Below are 27,766 nucleotides of genomic sequence, written 5' to 3'. Positions count from 1 at the left end.
AGATGACATAGGCTGGAGCCAGAAGTGTATAGATGACCTATTTAAAGCCACGAGACTGGCTGAGCTCATCAAGGGAGAGCAGAGAAGAGACCCAGGGCCAGGCTCTCCATCATTTAGAGATCCTAAAGAAGAGGGAATCCAGAAAAGGAGCCTGAAAAGAGGAGGCCAAAGAAGTATGAGAAAGTGGTGTCCTGAGCACCAAGTGAATTGGGGGCTGGGAAATGACCACTGGATTCAGTGAAGTAGAGGTCACCGTGACCCTGACAGAGCAGTTCCAGGGGAATGGCATGGGCAAAAGCCACAGGGATTGGGGCAGGTTCAAGAGAGACCAAGAGTCATGGAACTGGACACCCAGGAACAGACAAGTGTTTTGAGGACTCTCTGCTGGAAAGAGGAGGAGAGGGACGGAGTGGCAGCTGGAAGAGGAGGTCAGTTGAGAGAGAGTTTCTGAAAATGGAAGAAGTAACAGCAGGTGTGTGTCGTGACCGGCAGGATCCAATGGGAGGGAACTGACATGGGAGAGGGGGGAGAATTGCTGGTGTGTGTCCTTGCATAGATGGGATAGGACCAGAACTCCTGCAGAAGAGAGGAGGGGGTGGCCAGAGTTAGGCGCATGGACGTCTGTCCACCAGCCCAGCACAGAAGGCAGAGCCTCGGCCCAGATGCAGGTGTCACCCCATCATAGATGGGTAACCCCAAACCTGAAAGTCCCTTCAGGGAGCTCCTGGTCCCCGATCCCATTTCTCAGCCATGGGGCCCCTTTGTTACGATTCCAGGGCCCTCCTGAGTCTACCCTGGGGTGGGTCACTCAGGTCTACAGACTCATAGCAGAGCCCCCAGCAGACCCTGGGCTTGGAAGGGTGAGCTGTAGCTGGGAATGAGCCCACAGATGGCCTCCCCAGGCCCCAGGCTTCAGGGCTGCATGTGACCGTGATAGGAGGTGGGGCCTTTGGGAGGTGCATAGGTCATGAGGGTGGAGCCCTCATGAATGCGATTAGTGTCCTTATAAGAGAGACCCCAGACAGCTAGCTCACCCCTTCCACACCATGTGAGGACACAGCGAGAAGGCTGTGACTCAGAGAGGGCCCGCATTGATCACACTGGCACCCTGATCTCAGACTTCCAGCTTCCAGAACCGTGAGCAATCAATTTCTGTCATTTATAAGCCGCCCAGTCGGTGGTATTCTGATACAGCAGCTTCAACGGACCAAGACAGACCAACAGCCACCCCCTAACCCCATGGTTCCCCCTCAACAGTCTAACAGAAGCCCTGTCCTTCATGTTTGCACACGATTTGCCCTTTTTATTCTTCTCCATGATGACTAGATGCCTCTTTGGAAATCCACCAACATGTCTGATATTTCCATGTCCAATTATTACTAGAAGTTTGTTTCAATACACCGATTTTTCTTGCTGTGTCCACATCCAAACACACAACCTTAAATAAGAAGACGCTCTAGGGTCGCACAGAAAAATAAAGCGTATTTCTTGCTCAGTCATGCTTGAACTATGTGAGATTACTGAGAAATTTAATGCAAGATAAACGAGTGAGGCCAGGAATCTTGCTGTGAGAGTTTCAAGAGCAGAGTTCTCCCGCTCTGGGTAACGCAGGGACTCAGGCCAGCAGGCAGAGTCCTCGCCTGTCTTAGGGAGGGAAGGACCTTCCCTGGCTTGGAAGTGGTCACCGGTCTCTGGGCTACCGCTATATCTCAACTGTCCCAGGACCCCAAATTCAGTCTCAGATCCCTTCGGAAGCACCCAGGGATCTCTGAAGAAATGAAAACACAGCGACGAAAGGCAAAATTAGGAATATTGATCTCACCCGTCATCTCCTCTCTCCCCATCTCAAACCCCCGTCCAATCCTACAGGAACAAAAGGACCTTTTATTTCGGGGCCCGTGAAAGTTTCAACCCCAAAGCCAAACCTCAGGGTGCTCTCACAAAATGGAGCAAAACGGGATTTTGTGGACGTTGTTGTTAAACCCATTATTCTAATTAAACCCGAGGAGAGAAATCTTGGAGGTATTCTAGGTTTTTAGCCTAATTAATAAGCCTAATTAATGCTAAGAAGATACACTAAAATCAATTCCATTTTAGAAAGGCATTCTTATCAAAAGCTTGGGGGAAAAATGTTATTTTTGAAATTGAAAAAAGGCACCATAAGACCTTGAAAATATTTTAAATGACTTTCCTGTTACATCAGGATTTGAGATGAGTCTTCATCTCAAACACTTTCTACGGGTGCGGAGTTGGGCAGGGCCCAGAGCAGAAAACCAGCAAGCAGCCCACGGGGCCCCAACAAACGCCCAGCTTTGCCTGGTTCTGTTTTTGGCATCTCCCTTCCCAGCCCCGTATTAAGTCAGCTCCCAAAGCAGAGCAAAAGATAATTAGGGGAAAAAAATGGAATAAAATGTTCTAGCTCTGCTTGAAAGGTGGAAAGAGAAGCAGATGAGGACTCTGAAACATAACTCAAGTAACAAGGGACCAGCCTCCCCATCCTCCCTCCCTCTTTTCTCTCGTTCAAAATGTAGCCTTGGACAAAAAGCCACCTCTCGAACCCTCCCACATACCAATATTGGTCCCAGTTCCCCTTGCTTCTAGAAGTCGCGGCAGCCTGACCACCGTGACCTTTGAAAAGCATTTACCACTATTTTGGCATGATTTTTTAAAAGATAAATATTTGAAAGATTTCTATCCAAGTGGAATTTGAAACTATTTGAATAAAGAAAAAAGTAAGGCTGAGCTGAAAAAAAGCCCTCGAAAGCTTACTGTGGGCTGAAATCATGAAGACACGATTGCATTTCTGTGTAAGTCAAATCCTCTTTTTTTTGACACAAATGTCGCACTCAAGATTAGACTGAATGTGGATGGCTGAGCTCAACAATTTGGGCTAAACCTCTTTGGGGGTCTCAGCATCTCCCCAGGCTACTGCTCAGCCCAAGGTGATTAGGAGAGCATCTGTGAGGATGCAGAACACCACCAGAAATCGACCAGATTCTTCACTATCTGGCAAATAGCAAGTGTGTTTCATCCTTACACATGAATGACCATGGACAACCACAAGAGGACATCCTGGCAACCTCTAGACAGGCCTTCCCCCGGTGGTAGAGGCTCTGGGCAGTGCCCAGGTCAAGGTCGACACTCAGGAAGATGGAAGATGGTTGAGGGGCAGCCCTGGCTGACATGGGCTGCTGGGACCACAGGGGACAGATGTGGAGCCGGTGGAGTCCTGGCTGTACCCTCAGTGGACGAGAGGGGAATGCATCCTGGACCCGTGCATCTTCCCCCGGACACACAGCACCAGCAAAGCGAGACGCCCCAGGAATACAGTGCGATGGCTGAGAGTAGGCGCCTGGATCCGAATCCTGGATCCTCTGTTTGCTGGCTGGGTGACCTTCAGCCAGTGACTTAAACCTTTCTCGTTTCCGTTTCTTTATCCGTAAACAGAGAAAGTAAATCCTGTCTGCCTCTGCTAGTTATTGCGTTAAATAAAATGAAGCCTACAGGGGCTTCCCTGGTGGTCCAGTGGGTAAGACCTCGTACTCCCAATGTAGGGGGCCCGGGTTCCATCCCTGGTCGGGGAACTAGATCCCATATGCATGCTGCAACTGAGGATCCCACATGCCACAACTAAGACCCGGCACAGCCAAAATAAATAAATAAAGAAAGAAAGAAAGAAAGAAATATTTAAAAAAGGAAGCCTACAAAGCGTGGGGTTCGCTTGCTGGCCCAGCACATAGCAGATGCTCAGTAAGTATTAATTAGTGTCTAACTCACTCCGTTTTAAGGCAACCAAGATCAGCTGCTGGGGTTTGCCTGTTTAAATACCTGAAACCCCCAAAGCAGTTATGCCCTTTGCTATCTGTGATTTCAAAACAAACGAGTGAGATAAACACTTCAGGGAGCGCCTCGTGCTCTGTGCTGCGTTCATTCCAGGGCATATTTGTGGGGTTCGTCATTTTCACTGAATACTTCCTACTCGTTTCTCTCCTAGCATCGTGCCAAACGTAGCAGCTCTCCTTCCAAATGAACCCTGCTGGATTGCTGTTAGAAAATGACATTTTATCATGGGCCCCCTTTCCCTTTTCAGAAACCCCATCCTTGCATGAGACCTCAGAGCAGTGCATCATCCTTCTGGGGGAGTTTAATTCCCCGTAAGGAGATCCTTTTTGCTTTGCCTTCTTTGCCACAAGTTTCTGCGATTTGCATCGAAACGGGTGGCTTCTCCAGGGCTAATTCAAAGACAGGTGACGGCGCCTGCAGTGTCCCCATGAGCCCGTGCCAGAGGCGGTGCAGAACCAGGCAGCACAGGTGCCTGGGGAGGGGGGGGATTCTCACCAGAGAGCAGGGTCTGCCTCTGCAGAAAATGACCTCTGAGCATCCCTCGAGACCTAGGATATGTGTGAACCTGCACAGCCAGAGAATGCAGAGCTAGCCGGAAGCAGTGTCTCTTTATCCCCCTCTCAGGATTTATCCTACAGAAATACACGTGTCCAGAAAGATGCACGGACACACAAACACTGTTCACCATTGTGCAGAACAGCATGATTCATCATAGCCTCGAAGAAGAAACAACTCAATTGTCTGTCAGCTGATTCAGTAAGATGGGGTCCATCTACGGCTGGAATATTACTCGGCCACGAAGAGGAGCAAAGCACTGACACTCGCTACAATGTGTATGGACCTTGAAAGCATGATGCTCAGCGAGAGAAGCCAGACATGAAAGACCACACAGTGTGTGCTTCCCTTGATGGGAAATGTCCAGAACAGGCAAACCCACAGAGACAGAGAGTGGGTGAGTAGTTGTCAGGGGCTGGGGGAGAGGGGAGCTGGGGAGTGACTGTTAATGGGCACGGGCACGGGTTTCTTTTTGGCGTGATGGAATGTTCTGGAGTTAGTGGTGATGGCTGCATCCTCTGGATATACCAAAAGCCACTGAACTGTATACTCTAAATGGGCCAACTTGACGGTATATGAAATATATCTCAATAAAGTGGTTTAAAAGAAGACATATGGGCAACATATCCCTGGTGGCATTATTTGAAGCCACAAAAAACTGCAACCAACTTAAATGTCCATCAATAGGGAAATCATTAAATAAATCATGGTACATCCTCTCTGTAATACTATGATGTCATTGAAATGAACGAGGTACTTTCTCCAAGAAAGATCTCCAAGCTATACAGTGCCTGGACAGAGAAGACTCTCAAATATTTGAGAAAGAATCTATGTTAAAAAATGCAGCTATATATGCTATAAAATAGGTACATTCATTTAAAAGGTCTAGAAGGACACACATCATATTATTGGAGGCAAGGAAGATAGGAGAATGAAACAGAAACTTACAGTCGTTAATGACTTCTGCAGATGACTTTATAAGAACCTGATTTTTGCATTACTTACGTATCGTTAAAAAAATTGTGATACATTTGTAAGTACTTGAAGGCAAGTCAGTTCTTGTAAATTTGCAGGCTGTACCTAGAGAATGCTGTTTGTGCAGGGAATACCACTACTGTTCAACCCACTTGGTCTACAGTACGCTGCCGCTCTTACGACCGGAGCCATTAATGTTAATTCAACATTGAACATTAAAAGAAACCGCACCAGGCTTCCCTGGTGGCGCAGTGGTTAAGAATCCGCCTGCCAATGCAGGGGACACGGCTTCGAGCCCTGGTCCGGGAAGATCCCACATGCCGCGGAGCATCTAAGCCCGTGGGCCACAGCTACTAAGCCTGTGCTCTAGAGCCCGCAAGACACAACTACTGAAACCCGCGAGCCACAACTACTGAAGCCCACTCACCTAGAGCCCACGCTCTGCAACAAGAGAAGCCACCACAATGAGAAGCCCGCACACAGCAACGAAGACCCAACACAGCCAAAAATAAATTAAAAAAACAAAACAAAAACGTACCGAATAAACCAACTGTGGTACATTCACACAATGGAACAGGACTCCACAGTAAAAGAACTCCTGAAACACACACCAGCACGCTGAGTCTCAGATGCATTACACTGAGTGAGAGAAGCCAGTCTCAGAAGCTACATGCTGTGTGCCACCACTTATGTGACACTGTGGAGAAGGCAAAACTACAGGGCCAGGGACAGAGCGGGGTAGCCAGGGGACATGGGGGGAGTGGGGTGAGGGCCTGGCTGCAGACGGGCAGCTCAAGAGAACGTGTTGGTGTGTTGGAACTGCTCTCTGCCCTCTGGGTGGGTGGTAGTTACAAGAATCTACGCGTGTGTGAATACTCATAGAGGGGTGCACCCTGACTGTATGTAAACTATGAATGAACCAAAGGAACAGAGTGAATTTACTGAGTGCCAGACATTGCTTTAGGCACGGGGCATTCAAAGGTGATGACAGCTCTGCTTCGGGCCCCAACATCCTTGGGCAAGGGATTCAGACAAGAAACCAGTCACCAGATATGCAAGGTGATCTCCCACAGATGTGGGAGGTGCCAGAGTGAGCACCCCCCACACAGGGAGTAGCAGGTGCAAAGGCCCTGGGGCAGAGGAGGGCGGGGGGCTGGAGACGCTGGCAGAGACCCCACGGGCACCGCCAGAAGTCTGGGTTTTATTCCAATTCCTGAGGGAAGCCCCAAGTGGGGGCACACTATCATCTCACTTACGTTCTTAAAAGAGCCTTCTTTTCAGACCATCGGGAGAAAGAGTGAAAGCAGGAAAACCAGGGAGGAAGAAGCTCCCATGGCATTTACTAGTTCAAATTTTAGAAATAATTAATGCTTCATAAGTTCCTAATCGAGCTTCTTAAGACCCATATACGGAAGCTGGGCTTTATACCATTTTATAAAGAAGCCAAGTAACATTCACCCCAGTAAATGGAGGGTTAACTAGCTAAGTATTTAGTTAACATGAAAGTAAGTGAGGGCCTCTACTGTTTTCTTTTGGCCAAGCCACGCGGCACGCGCGATCTTAGTTCCCCCACCAGGGATCGAACCCGTGCCCGCTGCGTTGGGAGCATGGAGTCTTAACCACTGGACCGTCGGGGAAGTCCCCCTGCTATTTTAATGCAGGTAAATCATCGCAGCCCACAAGCATCAGCTTGCTTACGAATTCAGTGTTAATTGTCCCTACTGATTTATAAATACCATTAACCAAAAATTAAATACTTTACAAGTGTACACTCATTTTTTAAAAGGGCACCTAAGACAGAGGAAATGGGCAAGGAGTTGAATCTGTAGTTTGGTTATAGTTACTCACTGTTAGGATCAATAGAGTAAATTGATTTCAATCAGGGGTTGGCAAACTTCCTATAAAGGGCCAGAGAACAAATGTTTTTGGTTTCACGGGCCCCAAGTTCTCCGTTGAGGCTACTCTACTCCGTCACCATCTCTAGAAAACTGCCCTGGACCTTCCACAAGGAATGAGCCTGGCTGTGTTCACAGCCCTATGGGAGCCTGGGGCAGAGGGAAAAAACCGGCAATACTCATCCTGTCTTTAAAATTTTGATATTTTGCTCATCATGGATTATTCTGACATTGCTTTTGATTTTTTAAAATACTGCATTAAGATACTGTTTATGCTGATGGCTGAGTTTTCTCTGGCGCTGCTACCTCCTTGAATTTTGTGCCCGAGGTGACTGTCTCACTTGCCTCACCCTAGTCCCGGCCCTGGAGCTGTTCCGACAAAACTTCATTTTTGAACACTGAAATTCGATTTTCATAAACTTTGCACGTGTCACAAAATAGTCTCCGCTTTCAACCATGTGAAAATGCAGAAAATATTCTCAGCTTGCGGGACCTACTGAAAAATCAGGCGGCGTGCCGGATTGGGCCCCTGGGTGTAGTTCGCTGAGCTGTTTTAGATGGTCATTTACAAAGCAGGTCCTCCTCATTTTTTTAGTTAAAAAATTTTTTAATTTAAAAAACATTTTGACTCATCTTTATGTTCCATAAAAATAACTGCTCTCAAATGGGCACTCACACGACTGAACAAATCAGTCCTATTTTTTCCTTTGTGACATTCTTGCTTAGGTTACTTACGATTCCCTTCTCGCCCCAGGTCCCCTAGTGCACCAGCACGCGTGCCCAGAACACCCCAGGAGGCCTCTGGGTTTGGTGCAGGAACACCTGTGAGTGACCAGACGTGCCCTCAGTCTGCCTGTCCGCCCACCGCTTTCCTTTCTGGGAAGGACCATCGACTCCAAAGTATCAATATAATCTTCCCAAGTGAGGGTGTGGAAGTGAAATAAGTTAACGACGCATTATTCACTAGTTAGTATACGACCACAGACAAGATGGATCTTTAGGGCCTTTACAAAAACTGTGACCTATGGTTCAGCAGGAGAGGTGGGACTTATGAGACACAAGGTGTGAAAGAATATGCCTCCTCTAGTGTAATGCTGCAAAACACAAGTGGAGTAAAAGACTTACTATTATTTTTTAAATTGTGTCAAATATATATCACAAAATTTACCATTTTAACCATTTTTAAGTGCACAGCTCAGTGGCATTAAGTACTGATACATTCACACTGTTGGGCCACCATCCCCACCATCCATCTCCAGAACTTTCTCATCTTCCCAAACTGAAACTCTGTCCCCATGAAACACTGACTCTCCATCCCCCTCCCCCAGCCCCTGGCCCCCGCCATCTACTTCCTGTCTCTGTGGATCTGACTCCTCTGGGGACCTCGCATAAGTGGAATCAGACAGTATTTATCCTTCTGTGTCTGGCTTATTTCTCTGAGCAGAGAAATAAGGTTCATCATGTCCTCAAGGTTCATCCATGTTGTAGAATGGGTCAGATTGTCCTTCCTTTTTAGGGCGGAATAACAGTCCATTGTATGGATGGACTATATTTTGTTTATCCAGTCATCTTTCAATGGACTCTTGGGTTGTTTCCATCTTTGGGCTACTGTGAATAGTGCTGCTGTGAACATGGGTGTACAAGTATTTGTCCAGGTCTCTAGGTATTTATCCAGAAGAGGAATCGCAGGATCGTATGGTAATTCCACGTTTAATTTTTTTAGGAATGGGCATAGTGTTTCCGCAACAGCTGCACCATTTTACATTCTGCTGGTCATGCACAAGAGTTCCAACTTCTCCACATCGTTGCCAGTACTAGCTATTTTCTGGTTTTTTTTTTTCCAATAGTAGCCATCCGAATGGTGTGAAGTGGTATCTCACTGTGGTTCTGATTTATATTTCTTAACGATGAGTAATGTTGAGCATCTTTCCACGTGCTTATTAGCCATTTGTATGTCCTCTTTGGAGAAATGTCTATTCAGATATTTGTCTACTTCTTAATCGGCCTAAGTGTTTGTTTGTTGTTGAGTTGTAGGAGTTCTTTATATTAACCCCTTAGTTCTGGGTATTAACCCCTTATCAGATATATGATTTGCAAACATTTTTTCCCGTTCCACAGGTTGCCTTTTTACTCTGATCATGTCCTTTGAAGTACAAAAGTTTAAAATTCTCATGATGTCCCATTTATCTATTTTTTTTTCTTTGGTTGCCTCTGCCTTTGGTGTCATGTCCAAGGAATCACTGCCAAATCCAACGTCATGAAGATTTCCCCCTGGGCTTCCCTGGTGGCGCAGTGGTTAAGAATCTGCCTGCCAATGCAGGGGACACGGCTTCGAGCCCTGGTCCAGGAAGATCCCACATGCCGCAGAGCAACTAAGCCCTCGCGCCACAACTACTGAGCCCGCGTGCCACAACTAGTGAAGCCTGTGCGCCTAAAGCCCGTGCTCCGCAACAAGAGAAGCCACTGCAGTGAGAAGCCCGCGCACTGCAATGAAGAGTAGCCCCTGCTTGTGCAACTAGAGAAAGCCTGTGCGCGCACAGCAACGAAGACTCAATGCAACCAAAAATAAATAAATTAATTAAAAAAAAATTTTCCTCCTATGTTTTCTTCTAAGAGTTTTATAGTTTTAACTCTTACATTTCCATCTTTGACTCATTTTGAGTTAATCTCTGTACCTGGTGTAAGACAGAGAAGGGTCCGACTTCATTCTTTTGCACGTGGACATCATTTGTTGAAAAGCCTGCCCTTTCCCCATTGAATGGTCTTGGCACCCTGGTTGCAGTAAATTTTTATAACCCAGTAATTAAAGCTAAGTGACAACACATGAGGGTCTCATCTTGCCAGAAAGGGCACCAGAAAAGTGAATTTGTAAAAGAAGCTGACATAAATTAGACGAATCCGCTTTTCCTCTTCAATATTAATGGATATGTCTGTGCAGACCTCTTATTCCTGCTTTCAGTGGGTATTTCCTTCCTATTCTTCCCATACGGAATATCTCTTCTTTCCTTTGGGCTGCGCCACGCAGCTTTTGGGATCTTAGTTCCCGGACCAGGGATCAAACCCGTGCTCTCGGCAGTGAAAGCGTGGATTCCTAACCACTGGACCACCAGAGAACTCCCCCCATACAGAATCTGGGTAGGGCTGATGTACAACACTCTGCAGAGATGCAAACACCACAGGAACCCCCCTGCCTTTTCTGTTTACTGCAAAGTGTTCGATTTGGACCTAATTTTTTTCCTCCTATTTTTCAAAACCTAGAGAATACTTGCGAAGTGGTTTAAACTCTGCAATATGCCTATTCAAACGGCTACAGCAGGATCCTGTAACTGGGTCTGAGGATTCACCAGGGGTTGCACTCGAGGGGAGTCTGTGAACTTGAAATTGACCATGAAATTCAAATGGGGGCGCATGTGTCTATGCCTGTTCTTCTGGGGAGAAATGACCCACTTTCAGCAGACTCTGAAAGAGGTCTGGACTGAATAAAGGTTAAGAACCACTGGGCTATATGTCTTTTTTTTTTTTTTTTAACTTCAGTTCACAGATTCGAGGACTCCAGTTAGACAAGCCTTGTATATAATCCAGGCAGGTGAGTGGTCTTTAGGAGAACGTGACACAATGAATCTACATCCTGGAGGAGGGCGTGTCACATCAGCAGTGGACCCCGCCATGGGGCCAGGCGGGTGGGTCACAGGAGGGGAGTGAGCCGCCCACCCCATATCTAGCAGGAAGCCACTGTCAGGAGGCGGCTAGTCTTCTTCGCCACCACCCTTATTTAGGGATTCGAACAGTCCAGGAGGGGACTGTGCTGATGATTAGCTATCCCGTCAACGACTACCCTGGTGATAATTAACCCGCAGACCGCCAAGCCCGGAAATGCCACCGACTTGAGGAAACCTAAAACAGAAACCTCTGCCAGTGGGAAATAAAGGGAAGAGAGAAATCGTGTTTTGTTTTTTGTTTTTTTAATTGTATCCACCCCAATCAAGCCAAAGAAACATACGCGATTTGCCATCTTTGGCAGCTGACACTGACCAGCCCCGCGGCCAGATCATCAAGGTGACTCCCGCTTATGTTCTTACCCCAGAGAAGCCAGTTCCTCCTTGGGGTCTAGCAGCAATTCCAGCTACAACAAACGATTTCAAAGTCATGCAGGATTCATCACAAGTGGGAGTTTAGCTTTACATGAAGGGGCTGAAATGTGCAACAGTTAGCTTTTTGATCTCTAAACACTGATTTTTTTTTTTTTTTTTCCCATTGGCCATTCCACATTTTGACTTCTTACGTGTCACTGGTTCGAGTGTGTTCCAACATAAAGGCAACAGTTTTAGACGCTGGGTCTCCCACACAAGCAGTAATTCATTTCAGAAATCACTCCTAGGCCCCATGATTCGCGCCCCAAATTCCAGAGCTGGTGCGACCCTCCGAGAGGGACCAGTCCTCGGGTGACAGCCATGAGGGCCAAGTGTCAGCAAGTGGGAGACCTGAAGGAAGAGGAACCGAAGCTTCCTGACGGCAGAGGACCTGCCCACCCTGAGTGTTGGTCTAAACCTCAGCCTGGCTCTCCAGGGCCTGGAAGACAGAGAGGCTGCCTGGAGAGAAAGGCCAGGATGCTGGGGACTGGGGAAAGCGCCATCTCACAGACACAAGGAGGAAAGGGGATGCAGCCTGCAGGATGGATGTGGCCAGACCAAGACTCTTTTTGTTTTTTAAATAAATTTATTTATTTTATTCTTGGCTGTGTTGGGTCTTCGTTGCTGCGAGCAGGCTTCTCATTGCGGTGGTTTCTCTTATTGCAGAGCACGAGCTCTAGGCGCACGGGCTTCAGTAGTTGGGGCACGTGGGCTCAGTAGTTGTGGCTTGCAGGCTCTACAGCGCCGGCTCAGTAGTTGTGGTGCATGGGCTTAGTTGCTCCGCGGCATGTGGGACCTTCCCGGACCAGGGCTCGAACCTGTGTCGCCTGCATTGTCAGGCGGATTCTTAACCACTGCGCCACCAGGGAAGCCCCCAAGATTCTTTTTAATTACAGCAAACAGGAAAAGATGATAATACAGTAAATATTATCCCCTTCGCCTTAAAGGAAGTGAAAAATAATGTTAAACGCTGCTGGCAAGTCTAAGCGTTCATACACCTCCAAAGCAGCATTGTGTTCATACTTGCATGATGCTGTACCCAGTGCTGGTCAAATACAACCAGTACTGTGAGTGAGACCAGCCCCTGGTTAACTTTTCCTGTAAAGGGCCCAACAGCAAATATTTTAGGGTTAGATGCTCCCTGTTGAGACTACTCAGCCCCTCTAACGTAGGGTGAAAGCTGTCACAGACGATATGTACATGGATGAGCGTGCCAATAAAACTTCACTTATGGCCCCTGAAATGTGAATTTCATGTGTTCCAAGATATTATTCTTTTGTTGGTTTTTTTCAACCACTTCAAAATGGAAGAAGTCATTCTTGTCTCTAAGAGAGGCTAAAACAATTCTGGATAAATAAAAAGACAGGTGTCAAATGACAAATCAGCGTCCAGAGGGTCAAGGACACTCCGAGGGTGATCACCCACAAGCCCGTCCAGTCTCCCTCATTGAGCGGAGGAGGCAGGATGTTGGGAAGTCTCTGAAAAGGAGGAGCCCACAGCCAGAGCTGGAGACGTGTCATGAGGGAGAGAGGGGACAGCCCTCATGTCCTGTGGCTTCTGACCCTCCCTCCCCTCTACCCCTCCCACCACGTAGCTCTGATGCACGGCCCCCCCGCCCCGCATCTTTATGATTCAGGGCCTTTGGGCATTTCACAAAGGAAGAGAAATTTGTGGATGCAAGAAAACTGTAAAAGATGACACCCTTGAATAGACATTTTTCCAAAGGAGGTATAGAAATGGGCAATGAAAAGATGCTCAAACGTCATTAGTCATTTGGAAAATGAAATTAAAAACCACAACAAGATACTGTTTCACAACTACTAGGTTGGCTATAATAAAAACAAGGGAAAAGAAGACGTGGAGAAATTGGAGCCCTCCTACACTGCTGGTGGGAATGGAAAACGGAGCGGCTGCTGTGGAAAACATTTGGCAACTCCTCCAGAAGTTGGTCACCATTTGACCCAGCAACTCCACTCCTAGGTATGCACCCAGGAGAAACAGAAATCTATGTTCACACAAAAACTTGTCCCAAACATTCATAGCAGCATTAAATGTAATAGCCAAAAAGTAGAAACAACCCACATGTCCATCAGTGGACGAACGGATAAACAAATTGTGGTCCATGCATACGATGGAATATTATTCAGCCACAAAAGGGGAGGAAGCACTGACACTCGCTACAACGTCCATGAGCTTCAACACATGATGCTCAGTGGAAGAAGCCTGTCGCAAAGGGCCACGGATTATATGATGCCATTTTAGGAAACGTCCAGAACAGGCAAATCCACTGAGACAGGAAGTAGATTAGCGGTGGCCAGGGGTTGAGGGGAGGGGGAACGGGGAGGGGCTGGTAACGGGCAAAGGGTTTGTTTTGGGGGCGATGAAAAAGTTCTAGAATTAGATAGGATGAAGGTTACACAACATGGTGAATATCCTAAAAATCACTGAATTGTACCTTAAAATGGTGAATTTTATGTTATGTGAATTTTATCTCAATTAAAAGAAAATGACCCAGCAAGTGTGGGCAGATGCCAGGCAAGAAGCAAAACAGATGCTCTATAAGCTAAACTTGTTCCTATATTCTTTACCTGAGAAGAAGTGAAACGCGGCACTGCTCCAAACAATGAGAGGTTAGGCCTGAGAACTGACTAGGTCGGAATTCTTTATATAACGTTTTCAGAAGTAAACTTGGTTAACCAACAAAAATACTCCTCACACGCTATCCCAAAGAGACCTTCTGTTTGAAGACCTCAGTGACGTGCGGGAAGGTGTAAGAAAGCCTGTTTTAAAAATGCCACAATGTTTGGTCAGACGTGTCCCATAAACAGAACTGATTTTGGGAAAGGAGTGAGGAGTGAACAGCTAGGGGCAGGCTTCTCACCATCAGGAAACTGAAAGGAGAATATGTCCCAGTTCGAGAGTTGAGAGAAGTGAAGACTTCCTGCCCGCCCCACGCAAGTGAACCTCACCACTGGAGGATAAAGGAGCAGGCAGTTTCGAGAAGATTCCATATTCATGAAACACTAATAAAGGAAACCCAAATTAGGTTAGTGTCTCAGAAGTCTTCAAGGATGTTAAAAAGAAAAACATGATCCGTTAAATTTAAAGTGGGGGGAAAGCCTCCATTAGGGATGGATAACTTTATTCTACTTGGTCGGAATTCTGGTTTTACATTGTTTATGTAGAGTTAAAGAGAGAGTCTGCACAGTAATGAGAAGTCAACGACATGGAGAGACAGAGGCTGGAGAGCAGGATCTAGAGGCTGCAGGAGGGGGTCCCCACTCGAGAGGATACACTGCAGCAGGAGCAGGTCCCCTGGCTGGCACTGGAGGGTGACGACCCCAAGGGACAGGTCTTCTGCTGGGACCACAGCCAGTGAATGCTTTGATGGAGCATCAAGGTAGCAGTTGAAAACCACGTACCAACAGGGAATTGGAAGGGGTGGGAAAATGCCGTTGCCATGCAAGCCTCAGCTCAGAGTCAAGGCAACAAGCGTGAACTTGTGTCAGCACAAACCGGCTGAACGGCTGGGCCTCCCCCGAGGCACCCGCAGCCCTGGGCCCAGCTTGTGGTGACAGACTGGGGCTGAGTCAGCCACACGTGGGCTGTGAAACGGGTGGAGCAGAATTGACAGGGGCTGGTCCAGGGAGAGGGGGTGAGGCGCTCCGGAACCTCCCAAATCAGGGGCAGAATACGATGGACGCGGTCATCGTGCATTTTCCTGGGGGACACACGTGTTCACCCGATTGTCCAAAGGTCTGTAACCCGCTGTTCTATGAATGGGACGAGGAGTTAAGGGTAAAGGACTTGCACGTTGAAATGCCCTTAATTAGGAGCTAATTAAATACCTTGGGACACATCCATACAGAGGAATCTCAGGCAGTCAATGTAGAAAGATGCAGCAGACACACAGAGTGATAAGGAAAGATATAGACTAAATAATAGATGAAAAGAGCATGTTGCAGAAAAGTGGTCATAATATGATCCATTTTTTTTGCCTACGTGAAAGGAATGAAGCACTGACACACACCACAATGTGGATGAACCCTGAAAACATGATGCTTAGTAAGAGAAGCCAGTCGCAAAAGGCCAGAGTGAGTGATTCCATTTATATGAAACGTCCAGAACAGGCAAATCCACAGAGACAGAGAGTGGACTCGTGGTTGCCAGGGCCTGGGGAGGGGCATGGGGGTGACTGCTAACAGGGACGGGGTTTCTTTTTGGGGTGATGGAATGTTCTGGAACTAGATAGCGGTGACGGTTGCATAACCTTGTGACTATACTAAAAACCACGGAATTGTACACTTTACAAAGGGGTGAACTTTATGATATGTGAATTACATTTCAATTAAAAAATAAGAAAGTATCAGTGAGAATGTTTTATCTGCACACAAAATATCTCAAAGGATCCATGCTGAACTTTATCAGCGGTGGAAGGGGCAGGAGGAGAGAAGAGGAGGAAGCCAGAGGCTCTCTTTTCCCTTTTTATTTTTTTGCGCTAGTTGAATTTTTTCTACAGTGAAAAGATATGACTTCCCTAATTGAAAAGAGGAAATAAACAGACTTCCGGGCACTGCCTATAAGGATCTCAAAGTCCCCAAACGGTCCCTAGGGAATTGTGGGATCAAACTGCCCAGTGGCCCAGAGTGGACACCTGTTTTGTTTGCAAAGTCCAGTCATGATCACTTTAGAAAATGGCAAACATCTGAGGCAGGGGGGACCTGTGCTACTCAGACCTTTGAGTGACCTCAAACTGTGAGGCTAGGAAGTACTGAACACAGTAAAGAGCTCAAATAGTGGTTGCCTTTTAAAAAGAGTAGGGATCAGCCCTAAAAAGAAATGAAACTGAGTTATTTGTAGTGAGGTGGATGGACCTAGAGTCTGTCATTCAGAGTGAAGTCAGTCAGAAAGAGAAAAACAAATACCGTATGCTAACACATATATATGGAATCTAAAAACAAAATGGTACTGATGAACCTAGTGGCAGGGCAGGAATAAAGACGCAGACGTAGAGAATGGACTTGAGGACATGGGGGTGGGAGGGGGAAGCTGGGGCGAAGTGAGAGTAGCATGGACATATAGACACTACCGAATGTAAAATGCATGGCTAGGGGGAAGCAGTCGCATAGCACAGGGAGATCAGCTCGGTGCTTTGTGACCACCTAGAGGGGTGGGATAGGGAGGGTGGGAGGGAGACGCAACAGGGGGGGATATGGGGATATATGTATGCATATGGTTGATTCACTTTGTTGTACAACAGACACTAACACAGCATTGTGAAGCAATTATACCCCAATAAAGATGTATAAAATTTTTTTTAAAAATAAAAAGAGTAGGGATGACCTAAAGGTGATGGCTGTCCTCATTTTAACACTTTTACCCTCAGTGCCCAATACTGAGCTCGTGAAATGTGGCCGGTCCGAACCCAGACGCACCGCGGGTGTAAACTACATACTGGATTTCAGAGACTCTGCACGCCAAGAAGGACGTGAACTATCTCAATAAAAACTGTTTCATATAGATGCCGTGTTTAAAAAAACAACAATATTTTGGAGATACTGGATTAAATAAAATATACTGTTCAAATTAATTTCACCTGTTTTTACTTTTTAGAACGTGGCTACTAGAAAATTTTAAATGACACACGCAGCTCGCATTATGTCTCCGCTGGACAATCGTGATCCAGGGGACTCCTACAATAAACCACCCAACCGGGAAACTGCAAATCTCTCACGAGGCCCTATTTTACTAGAAAGTAAGCGAAATGATTTTAGGGCTCGGTCAGATCTTGATCTAGTAAGAACTCGAGTCAATTCAACAAATAATTACTCTAATTGGTGCCCTACAGAGACAGACCTGGTCTGTCCTCAGGGGTCTTACCCTGCGTGAGAGAGAAAAGGAGACACACAGATAACTCCTTCTGTGGCAAAGGTGACAGGTGCGGACTCCAGGTGGAACTTAGGACCATAAACCCTGGGGCGGGGAACCTGGGAAGGTCCCATCCTGGATGCTGCGGGACAGGCAGGACCATCCCATGGGTGGGGGGTAGACAGGGAGGGGGGGCCAGCTCAAGAGCAGGCGCCGTGCACAGGAAGGTGTGCGTGTCATGGGGGTGGGGAGGCAGGAGAAGCAGAGGGTGTGGACCGGGGGTTCTCCGGGAAAACAGGCTGTGAACGCTCCTGGACTCCATCCTCTATCGCAGGGCAGAGGTCAGCAAACCACCGGCCACGCCCGCGGCCAAGTCCGGCCCAGTCTGCTGCCTGGTTTTGTACGGTCCACAAACTAAGAATGATTTTTACATTTTTTAATGGTTGAAAAAAAATCAGAGTCAAAATATTTTGTGACACATGAAAATGACATGAAATTCACATTTCAGTGCACATAAGTGAAGTTTTATTGGCACACGGCACCCTTCACAAATGGCCAGAGCCACTGCAAAAGCTGGTTCCAAACAGTGACAAGTGGCCCTATCACTCTGCAGAAAGGAGAATTCGTTCAGTCCACAAATTCTGAGTGCCATGTTTTGTGGATGAAATAAATCTAACAGACATAAGCACGTTTGTTTCAAATCGACTTTTTAACAGAGTGACATCTTTGAAAAGTTCCAAAGCAAACAAATACGAATCGAGCTGTTGCAATCGGCTTGACGCAGAATTAGGCATTTAACATTGTCCACCGTGTACAGGGCTCCTGGCTTTGGGACCTGGCAGCAGTTGGGTGGTAAGACTCCATGTTCCCAGGAAGATCCCTGCTTTCTGGAAAAGATCTTGACTTGCAATTTTGGCTGGGCCAAAAGGGGAGGCCATTAACAGCAGGGGTCTTTGATTAAAATTTCTCTGGGGATTTGGTAAAGGAAAACTACGTATTGAAAGGGCTGGAATGTTAATCTAAGCTGAATCAAAAACATGGAGTTTTGACGGCTAGCAGACATCGAGCAAGGGGTTGGTGATTTTTGCTTTGTTACTCCATGTAGGCCTCGCCCTCTAAAGAGCTCTCTGGGCTCAAGTGTTTGATTCACTCACGTGTGAAGTACAAAGCTCTGTGGGAAGTGCGGCAGGGACAGCTGTCCCCGTCCCCGGGGAGCTCACAACCGAGAACAGGAAATGAGACACGCAAACCACTACGGCACGTCCATGTCGTCTTGGGATGTGAAATCTATGTGCCGTGGCACTTCTGGCTGATTAATCCTGGGGTCCCTAACTAGGGGGTGATTCTGCCCCCCAGGGGACATTTGCCAAGGGGTGGGCGCTCCTGGCAGGTGGAGGCCAGGGGTGCTGTGTTCAACCTCCTACGAGGCCCAGGACGGCCTCCCCGCCCTCCCACCAAGAACGATCAGGCCCCAAAGTCAATGGCGATGCGTTGGAGAAACCTGGCCTAGTCTTCTGTTTCCCCACTTAGCTCACCAATTAACATCTCAAGGGTCCCTGGTGAAAGAGCATCGAAGAGCTAAGATTTTTCGTCAGTAGAAATGACATTTCAGAGCGAGGGGAGACCCGAGTATAAGACCTGTTTAAGGCATGGCAAGTCCATTTGGAGAAGTCGTGAAAGACAGGCAATTGAAAAGGGAGATGGGGCTGGACCGAGACGAGCCTTGAATGCCGAGCTAAGTACGGCGTGGTTACAACGAAGGGGAGGGGCCAGTCCATCCGTTTGGCTACAAAAAGCAGAGAGAATGTGCCCATCCTCTCCCCCTGACACAGCCCAGGAGAGCCACGGTGGGGTGGATTGGGAGGAGATGATGAGGTGAGAACCGTGAGCCAACGGCACACTGGCCCACGCAGGATCTGGGAGTGAATCTGAGCGTGCTGTCGCTGTAGAGCTAGAGGCTGGAGAAATCCTGCTTCTAGAACAGGAGAGGAAGGCTGAGCTCCTCAGGCCACTGGGGCTACAAGGGAGAGAGGAGCGAGGCTGCGCCCCGAGGAGCTCCCTACCCGGAAGCTGGGCGAGGCCCCACAGCGCTGCCCAGCCACCACGTCTAACTCCGTCACCCTGTGGTTTGTTCAGTTAGAAAACTGCTCATCGGTGAGTCTCTTCCTGTGCCCGCTGAGTCTCCTTAGGGAGCACAGGCCAGGTGACAAAGGCTCAGCCAGCTGTGGACTCAGGCCAGTGATGAATTCCGTGGTTACAGGGCTTCCAGAAATACCTTCTATTCACGCCTGCTTGTCATTTTAAGAGTTGGCCGTATCACCGTACCACAATGTACACAACTGATGAACCCTGGAATTATACCCACTTCATGCTTTAACTTCCAGTCTGAATGTCAGTGGCCAATGGTGGCCAACAATTTAAAATTTCTCTATCACCTTCTCCCCTTGTAACTCCCCGCATGACGATCTATGAATACACTTAAGTATTCGACTAATTCTAAGCAACTTGGATGTTTGATATTTGGGGCCCACAAATATTTGCTGAACAGATGGAAACCCTAGAGAGCTCTAAATATAAAGAGGTCCCCAGTATGGTGAATTCTTCTAGAAAATGAAGAATTCTTTTCAAAATCGAAGCACATCCTTCAAGCTGTTTTCTGTGGGTCTGGAATTCCGAATTTATTTTTTCTCCAAGCAGGCTCCATCTGTACGTATTCTGAGAAGGACAGGCGAGGTGGGAAAGCTCCAGGTGGTGTTTTCTTTGGGTTCTCCCTGGATGGGGTGGATTTTTGCGGGCTGGTGATTCTGGGGGGAAATTGCTTCCCTGGCCTTACCCCACGGATCACCTTTTGGACAGAAACATATCCTGGAAACATGGCGCTATTTCGAAAAGATAAACAGTTTGCGTTTTAAAAATATAAGCATAATTAAGCGTTGCTGCAACTTCAGGAATGGGCTTCTATATCATTAGTGTGATTTCAAGTTTTCCGAGGAGACAGGCGCTCATGAGCCAAGCCGTCTGTCGTTCTGTGGGGACGCGTCCTTTCCCCTTCCTGCCAGGGGACTGTCCCCATCTGATCATCGCTTTGGTCTCCACCAGGCCTCACTGTCCTTGGTGCTCAGTCCTTGAGTTACTTCCCCCTCTGCCTTCAGAGCCCTTTCCCAGGTTCCCCCCTCACCTAAGAATTGCTGCGAAATCTTCTCTGTCCAGCACGATTCACAGTAGCCAAGTGTGGAAGCAGTCCACACATCCATCGAGGGATGAAAGGATAAACAAATGTGGTCCATCCACACAATGGAATATTATTCAGCTTTAAAAAGAAAGGAAATTCTGACACCTGCTACAACACGGATGATCCTTGAGATCATCAGTGAGAGAAGCCAGACGCAAAAGGACAAATACTGTCTGATCCCACTCACAGGAGGTCCCTCGAGAAGTCAAATCCGTAGAGACAGGAAGTAGATGCTGGGGGCCAGGGGCTGGCGGAGGGGCTGGAGAGTCAGTGTTTCATGGGGACAGAGTTTCAGTTTGGGAAGATGAGAAAGTTCTGGGGATGGACAGTGGGGATGGTTGCACAACAATGAATGTCCTTAATGCCACTGAGATGTGCGCTTAACACTGGTTAAAATGGTAAATTCTATGTCATTATATTTTGCCATCACTTTGTAAAACACCACTTTCCTCTGACTCTTCGTTGGTTTCCTGCTCCTTGAAATCTGATGGTTCTACCTTTGGCCTTCTCACTCTCCGGCCTCTCTGAGTGAGCTCATCCGTTTTCACGACTGAAATGACCAATTACGTGCTGACAGCTCCCAGATCCTGACCTCCAGCCTGGACTGCGCGTCCCCCCACCATCCCCCACTGTCTCCAGACCCTGAAATCCAGCAGCCTGGCAGGAAACTGCCCGCACTCGGCTGGCCCCCGTGCATCTCAAGCTGGCCAAGCCCACACCTGAACGCATTACCCCTCTCCGCCCCACTAGCTTCTCCCAGGATCCCTGACTCACTGAAGCGGCCTGTTCTACCTGATCCCCCAAATCAGACACCCAGGGATCGCCCTGGGCTCCTCCCTGCCCTTGGTCCCAAGAGAGTCACCGGATCCTCAGAGCCCTCAGAACCCTGCAGCTCTGTCCCCACGCAGCATCCCCGGCTGGTGCTGTCAGCCAGGTCGCCATCGCCCTGGGCCTGGACCATGGCAGCTGTTAATTCTCCATCGCCATCCTCCAGACGCCATACCTTTCGCTACACCTACCAAAATCCCATCTGATCACAAAGTGCTTCCCCAGCAAACCTCTCAGCCCAGCACCAGACGAGTCCCACTCGTCCAGCCAGGGGTCGGCAAACTTTTCCTGTAAAAGCCCAGACAGTAAATATTTTAGGCTTTGCGGTCCACGTTCTGTGTCGGTCGCAAATAGTCAACCCCGCCGTGGCCTCAAAAGGGCAGCCAGAGACAGTATGGAAATGAACGAGCGTGGCTGTGTTCTAGTGAAACTTTGCTTCCAAAAACAGGCTGTGTGTGCCGACACCTGTTCTCCTCTCTGGCCTGATCTCCCCTGTACCCTGCACTTGGCTTCCAGAAAACACAGCCGCACCACGGCTCTCCCCACCAGTCTGCTTGTACATCAAGACTCCGCTCCAGCCCGCCTCCCCTTGGACACCTTTCGTGCCCCCTCCAGGCGAGCGGCCTGCCACACACATGCCCTAGAGGGACCTCTGGCCCATCCCCGTTCTGAAACTATCGCCCTCTCCTAGTTGGTCTTTGGTCTCTGTAACCTCATAGGATAGTGTTTGACTCAGAAAGGAATGAATGAATGAATGAATGAGCGATGAAGAAATGGCAGAGGTCCAGAAAGCTGGTTTTCCAGCAAACGACTGGACACCACGGCTCTGACAGCTACAGGCAGAGGTGAAATCTCCCAACAACTTAATTTATACTTAGAATAGCAGCCAGAGTCCTCCCCATGGCCTCTGGGGCCCTGTGCCTCTCCTCCTTTTGCTCACCAGTTATTAGCCACACAGCCGCCTTTCTCTGCTCCGACCAGGCCCAGCTGACTCCTCCTGCCGCAGGACCTTTGCACCTGCTGCCCCCCACCCCGCCCCACCTGGAAGGCTCTTCCCTCTGAACAGCACAGGGCTGCTCCCTCTCATCATGACAGTCTCAGCTCTCCTGTCACCTCCTGAAGAACTTCCCTGGACACCAGTAGCCCAGTTCTTACACACACACACACACACACTCAAAATAACTGCAGAGATCTTAGTAGAAACAGGTTTACTATATATAGCATATCTGGGCTTTGTTACATAGTGAATGACAAATAATCACTATATTGGCCATCACATGTAAGTTCTAGATTTTTAATGGCTTTAGAATTTTTTTGGTTTTCATTTTTAAACATGGACTATGGCAGGTATAATCTGATTCACAGCATCTGAAATCCACTTGCTGTATGTATCATCCATAGGCTTGGGAAGACAACTGTATTTTTTGTAAATTCATAGAATTGACCACAATTTAAAATGAGGTTGCCAGGGCATGAAACCATGCTTTAAAACATATAAAACCTATGTATCATAAAATAGGAATGCACTTCAGGAAAAAAGAAGTGAGGTGTAGCAAGGAGCAAGGCCATGCTGTCTGCTCCAGTCAAATCTTGGCATGAAGACCAGGACTGTTCTCACCTCCAAGTGGCTGATTTCCAGACTTCGACAGGATTGGCACCTAAGAGCCAGCACTAACGGAGAGGGGAAACCAGTTTTTAAATTTTCTCATCTGTAGGTTCTGCCTGCAGAGCTGGCTGCTTGGCAAAACCTGTCTGGAAGTGTGATGTTTTGGAGTGATTTCAGATGGACCGATACCCCAACCAAGATGTGGGACTTTGAGACACTTTTTGGGTTGTTTTTTGGTTTTGCCCAGCACTTAACGCTTGCAGAGTGCCATATCTGTACCAGAGAATTTCTATGCAATCGAAGGGTATTTCCCACCTTAAAACAGACAGTGGAAGGCTCACCCACTCAATCGAGCAAGATGTATTTACTGAATGTCTCCTCAGCATTTGGTGGTCAAGAAACCAAAATTAAAAAATCACCCCAGGCAGGCCACACTGCTTGCTTGCTTGTTCTAATAATAAAAATAACAACAACAATAATAAGAGCTACTGCATTGTACACCTATTCTGTGCCAGGACCTGGGCTAAGCAGTTATAATATTATTTCCTCTTTTTTTTTTTTCTTTTTGCCGCACTGCACGGCTTGCGGGATCTTAGTTCCCTGACCAGGGATCAAACCTGTGTCCCCTGCAGTGGAAGCGCAGAGTCCTAACCACTGGACCGCCAGGGAATTCCCTATAATATTATTTCTAATATCAAAACCATATAAGTGATTTTCTCTTTCACCAATGCCAAACCTTACCTGGAGTCACAGAGCTAATAAACGTTAACCCCTTCTCTGTGGGGCCCTAAAGCCCACATCAGCAGCATCCAGGGCTGGGACTTGTATTTTTCCTTTCCTTTGACCCCTGACCCCGTTCATCCAATCTGAGGATCGCAACAGGACATGATACGATCCCTGGTGAACAGGCTGGAATCATCTGGGCAAGAGGCGCCAGTGGCTCGGACCAGGGGCTGGTGGTGGAGGTGGCGAGGCGTGGTCAGATTCTAGGACTCTACCTTTTTGCTGATGGCTTGAGAGAGGGCTGGAGGATGACTCCAACATGTTGGCCTGAGCAGCCAGGAGAAGCCAGCTGATGTTCACTAAGGGAGCTCGGAGCCTTCAGAGGAGCAGACTGGGGGACTAAGCCCTTGCCTCTAAGCTGCCTGTCAGCATCACCATCTTCACCAGCTGCAGCCTGCCAGCCCATGGGGTGGGCTCTCCACGCCTCTGCCCCCCATCCTCTGCCCCCACTCTTTATCCCACACGCCCCCTTAATTCTGGGTCTTCCTCTCCTAAGCTTCTCCCTCTCTTTTGTCTTTTCCTATAAGAAGTCCTTTGCTGATCTTGGGTTCCGTGAGGGTCCTGACAAGGGAGGCAGTTTCTCTGAGAACTTCCCTTGCTTTGAAAAAAGTTTCACATTTTACAAATAAGTAGGTGTGTATAGGGGAGCACGTTATTTCAATAAGTGGTCAACCTGCATTAATTAAAAAGAGCCGAAAGAGATATGGGGATATATGTATATGTATAGCCGATTCACTTTGTTATAAAGCAGAAACTAACGCATCATTGTAAAGCAATTATACTCCAATAAAGATGTTAAAAAAAAAAAAGAGCCGAATATACTATAAGATATGGTTCCTTCTGGCTCTGGAATTTTACAAGCAAAACCACCACCTGTGACTATAAAAATCCTGCAAGCACATTTAAAATGTTGACTCAATTATATATACTATTAATGAAAATTCAATTAATTAAATATCGATTAATATTAATTAATTTTAACTCGAATCTGAAACTACAAATTAGGTCTAAGGAATAAGAGCCAGATAAACAATTTCCCAGCATCTGCATTTCTGGTGAATAACTCCAGCCTGGCAGTGCTTCAGTGATAAACACGGTTAAAGATGAATATTAAGGTGATATGTGGCCTGCACCCAGAAAGCAGGTATCAACTGAATTTCAAAGGACTTGTTCTGTTACTGGGGGTCATTAATAATTCTGCCCCTCTCCTCCTGGACTCCCCTTTTGAGCATCTCAGAGGTTTATCTGGGATGAGAGGAATGCACCTAAAGAGGCAAATAGTTCATATTGCTTTTACCACAGGGGCAAACTGTTTCTGCATTCATTCCTGACCCACATCAGTTGGAACATCACAGGATCCTGGAACCAGTTATCTTTTCCATCATATATTATTAGAAGTCTTTTTTAAAAAAGACTACCAAGTCCCGCAGGATACTCTACCAAGCCTGTTGGCAAAATTAGCACCAGTAATTAAGGAAATTAAATTCCTTTCCTGGGGGGTGGGGTGGTACCATACACTCTTTTTCTCTGGCCAGAGTAGGTGAGTAACCATTCCTAAGGTTATTTTAGAGTCAGTTCAAGTTTTTAAACTGGAGTGGGAGAAAGAACAGGTGACCAGCCCCTGGTACTCCCCGGCACAGAGGATAAGGGTCTTTATATCAATATGAGCAAACAAATAATGTTTCAGATTATGAAGCAACAAGATAAAAATGTGCTGCCAATATGTGCAGGCAAAAAAAAAAAAAAGTTTTTGTTATTAATGTTTTCTGTTGTCGTTGTTGTCATTATTTTGATTTTTTTGGGTAGGTCTTAGTTGACATGGAGAGCCTTCTATCAGGTTTGCTATTTTGGATTTGCAGAGATAAAGCTGATTGGGCGGGGGGAAAACTCATGACAGTCTGCACCGACAGTTCAATGCACAAAGCAAGAAAATAATTGTATGTTGGGGGGGGGAGGGGCGGTGCATAATTAAAACAGCAGAAGCAGGAATGATGTCTCCGTGGAAAGGCAGCCCTGGACTCGTGTGCTACATCCTGCCCTTCTCCCTCATTCCTGCGGGGCAACCGGGAGGTTAAAATTAGGACGATGAACCACCCCCGCCGCCGCCGCCGGAATGGCAGGGGCAGTTGGGCCCCGGGGGCCCTTGAAATAGCCACTCGGATCGGAAACGCAACTTTTCTTAGCGCAGCAGCGAGAAAAACCAACAGGGACGAAGCCTGGAGGGAGCGCCGCGGCTTGTCCCAGAGGGAAAAGAAAAGGAATCAAGAGCATTTGGAGGGGGGCGTGTTTTCGGGGGTCAGAGGTGGGGGATGGATTCACACATACACACACACACCCACGCACTCCCACAACCCGCGGAGAAAATGCCACCGAGCAGTTTGGGCCCACAAGTTGGGCTCTTTAAGCAAAATAATAAATTAATAAATTTAAAAAAACAAAAACAAAAACAAAACACAAACCCACAACCCTTTCGGTGAAACTTTTCTTGCTTCGCGATCAGTCCAAATAGGGGAGCTGCGGCGGTGCGTAGGCGCTTCCTGAGGGGCGTGGAGGGCCTGGCGGATCCAGGATCCCCCAAACTTGGGAACGCGGGGTTACCAGGGACAGAGCGGAGGAGTATCCGAGGAGCCCTAAACGCGAGGATTCTTGATGAAAAGGTGAGACACGGGTCTCTGGGAAGCCAGATTCTCGGGGAGTTCGTGGTCAAAAAGTGAGGAGGGGAGGGGTTCTTCCCCTAGACCAGCTCACCGACTTTTGGTTAAAAAGTGAGGATGGGGTTACAGAGAGCCCTCAAATTCAGTATTTGGGAACGGGGTCAAAACGATGATCCCCGAGACAGCCCAAATTCAGGACTTTGAGGGTAAAGGTGAGAACGAATCTTTTAGGCCCTCTCAATTCAGGAATTTGAGTTTAAGGGTGAGAGAAAGGTCCCAGGGGCGCCCAAATTTCAGAGATTTGGGGAGCAAACAGGAGGAGCCCCCAGGCGCCTTCAATTCAGGGAGTTTAAATGTCAGAGTTCGAAAGGCGCTGCTAAGGCGTCCCCCAATTTAGGGAGTTTGAGGGGAAGAGTGAGAGAGGGGTCCTCGGGCACCCCCAGCTTAAGGATTTGGGGAACGAAAGTGAGAAGAGGTTCCCCAGGAGCCCCACATTCAGGAAGTTTGAAGGTAAAAGCTTGAGAGGGGTTCCCGGGGCACCCCTAACCCGGGGATTTTGAGGGTAAGAGTGAAAGACGGTTCCCCGGGAGCCCCCAACTCAGGAAGTTTTGTAAAAAGTGAGTCGATAGGTCCTCACCTCTCCCCGAGTTCGGTTAAAAGGAAGAAGGAGACCACGGCCACTCCAAACTCCGCCGCGCTGTCGGGACTCGGGGTGCGGAGGGAGGTCCCGCGGGCGCGCCATCCCGTACGTTTGGGGTGAACGGCAGGGACTACGCTGCCCGCTCCCCGACCCCCAGTCGGGATCCCCGCCGCCCCCAGTAGTCCCCGGCCGGGCAGGGCCCGGGGCGGTCGCATCGGTCACCTGGAGTTCCGGCCGGGAGTTCGGGCAACGGCTCCCGCGGCGGCGGTGGCGGCTGCTGCGTGTTGGTCCCCGTTGGTAAGTAACAGTCTCCACGGCTACAGTCTCTATGGCGGCGGCGGTGGCGGCGGCGGCTGCCGCTCCTCCTCCCGCTCCCGGCGCCCGCCCGCCTCTCGCCGCCTGCCCTCCTGCCGCGACGGGGCGGGGCGTTGTTATCGGCAACGGTTACCAGGCTCCACGCCCCACCCCCTCAACGGCCCGCTTCCAACGGGCGCGATGAGGGCGGGGCGCAAGACCCTGCAGCTCCCCATTGGCTGCCCGCAGTGCCTGTCAGCGGGGGCGTTCCCCGGCGAGGAAGAGGGCGAGGCTCGACCAATCGCCCCGAAGGAGGGCGGGGCTTGGAGGGAGGCGGGCGGCGCTGGGAGGGTTGGTAGGCGGGAGGCGCGCACGGGCCGGGTGTTGGTTGCGCCGCTCCCGGAAGGCCGAGTTTTGGGGACCCGGGGGCCTTCGCTTATTGTCGGGCGTCCTAGCACAGTCT

At 48.4% G+C, this 27,766-nt stretch overlaps 1 protein-coding gene across 4 annotated transcripts in view; it reads right to left on the bottom strand.

The window, feature by feature from the left end:
- RFX2 (regulatory factor X2) overlaps positions 1–27,409 on the bottom strand; it is a 96,412-nt gene extending 69,003 nt beyond the window's left edge. For all 4 annotated transcript variants that reach the window (XM_061190641.1, XM_061190644.1, XM_061190642.1 and 1 more), the window contains exon 1: positions 27,232–27,409. The gene's annotated coding sequence lies outside the window, so the exon portion shown is untranslated. The remainder of the gene's footprint in view (positions 1–27,231) is intronic.
- Positions 27,410–27,766: the final 357 nt, after the last annotated feature.

This window comes from Eubalaena glacialis, chromosome 4, assembly GCF_028564815.1.
Source record: "Eubalaena glacialis isolate mEubGla1 chromosome 4, mEubGla1.1.hap2.+ XY, whole genome shotgun sequence".
NCBI lineage: Eukaryota > Metazoa > Chordata > Mammalia > Artiodactyla > Balaenidae > Eubalaena > Eubalaena glacialis.
The sequence above is the reverse complement of the archived record's forward strand: the minus strand, read 5'-3'. Positions and strand labels throughout refer to the sequence as shown.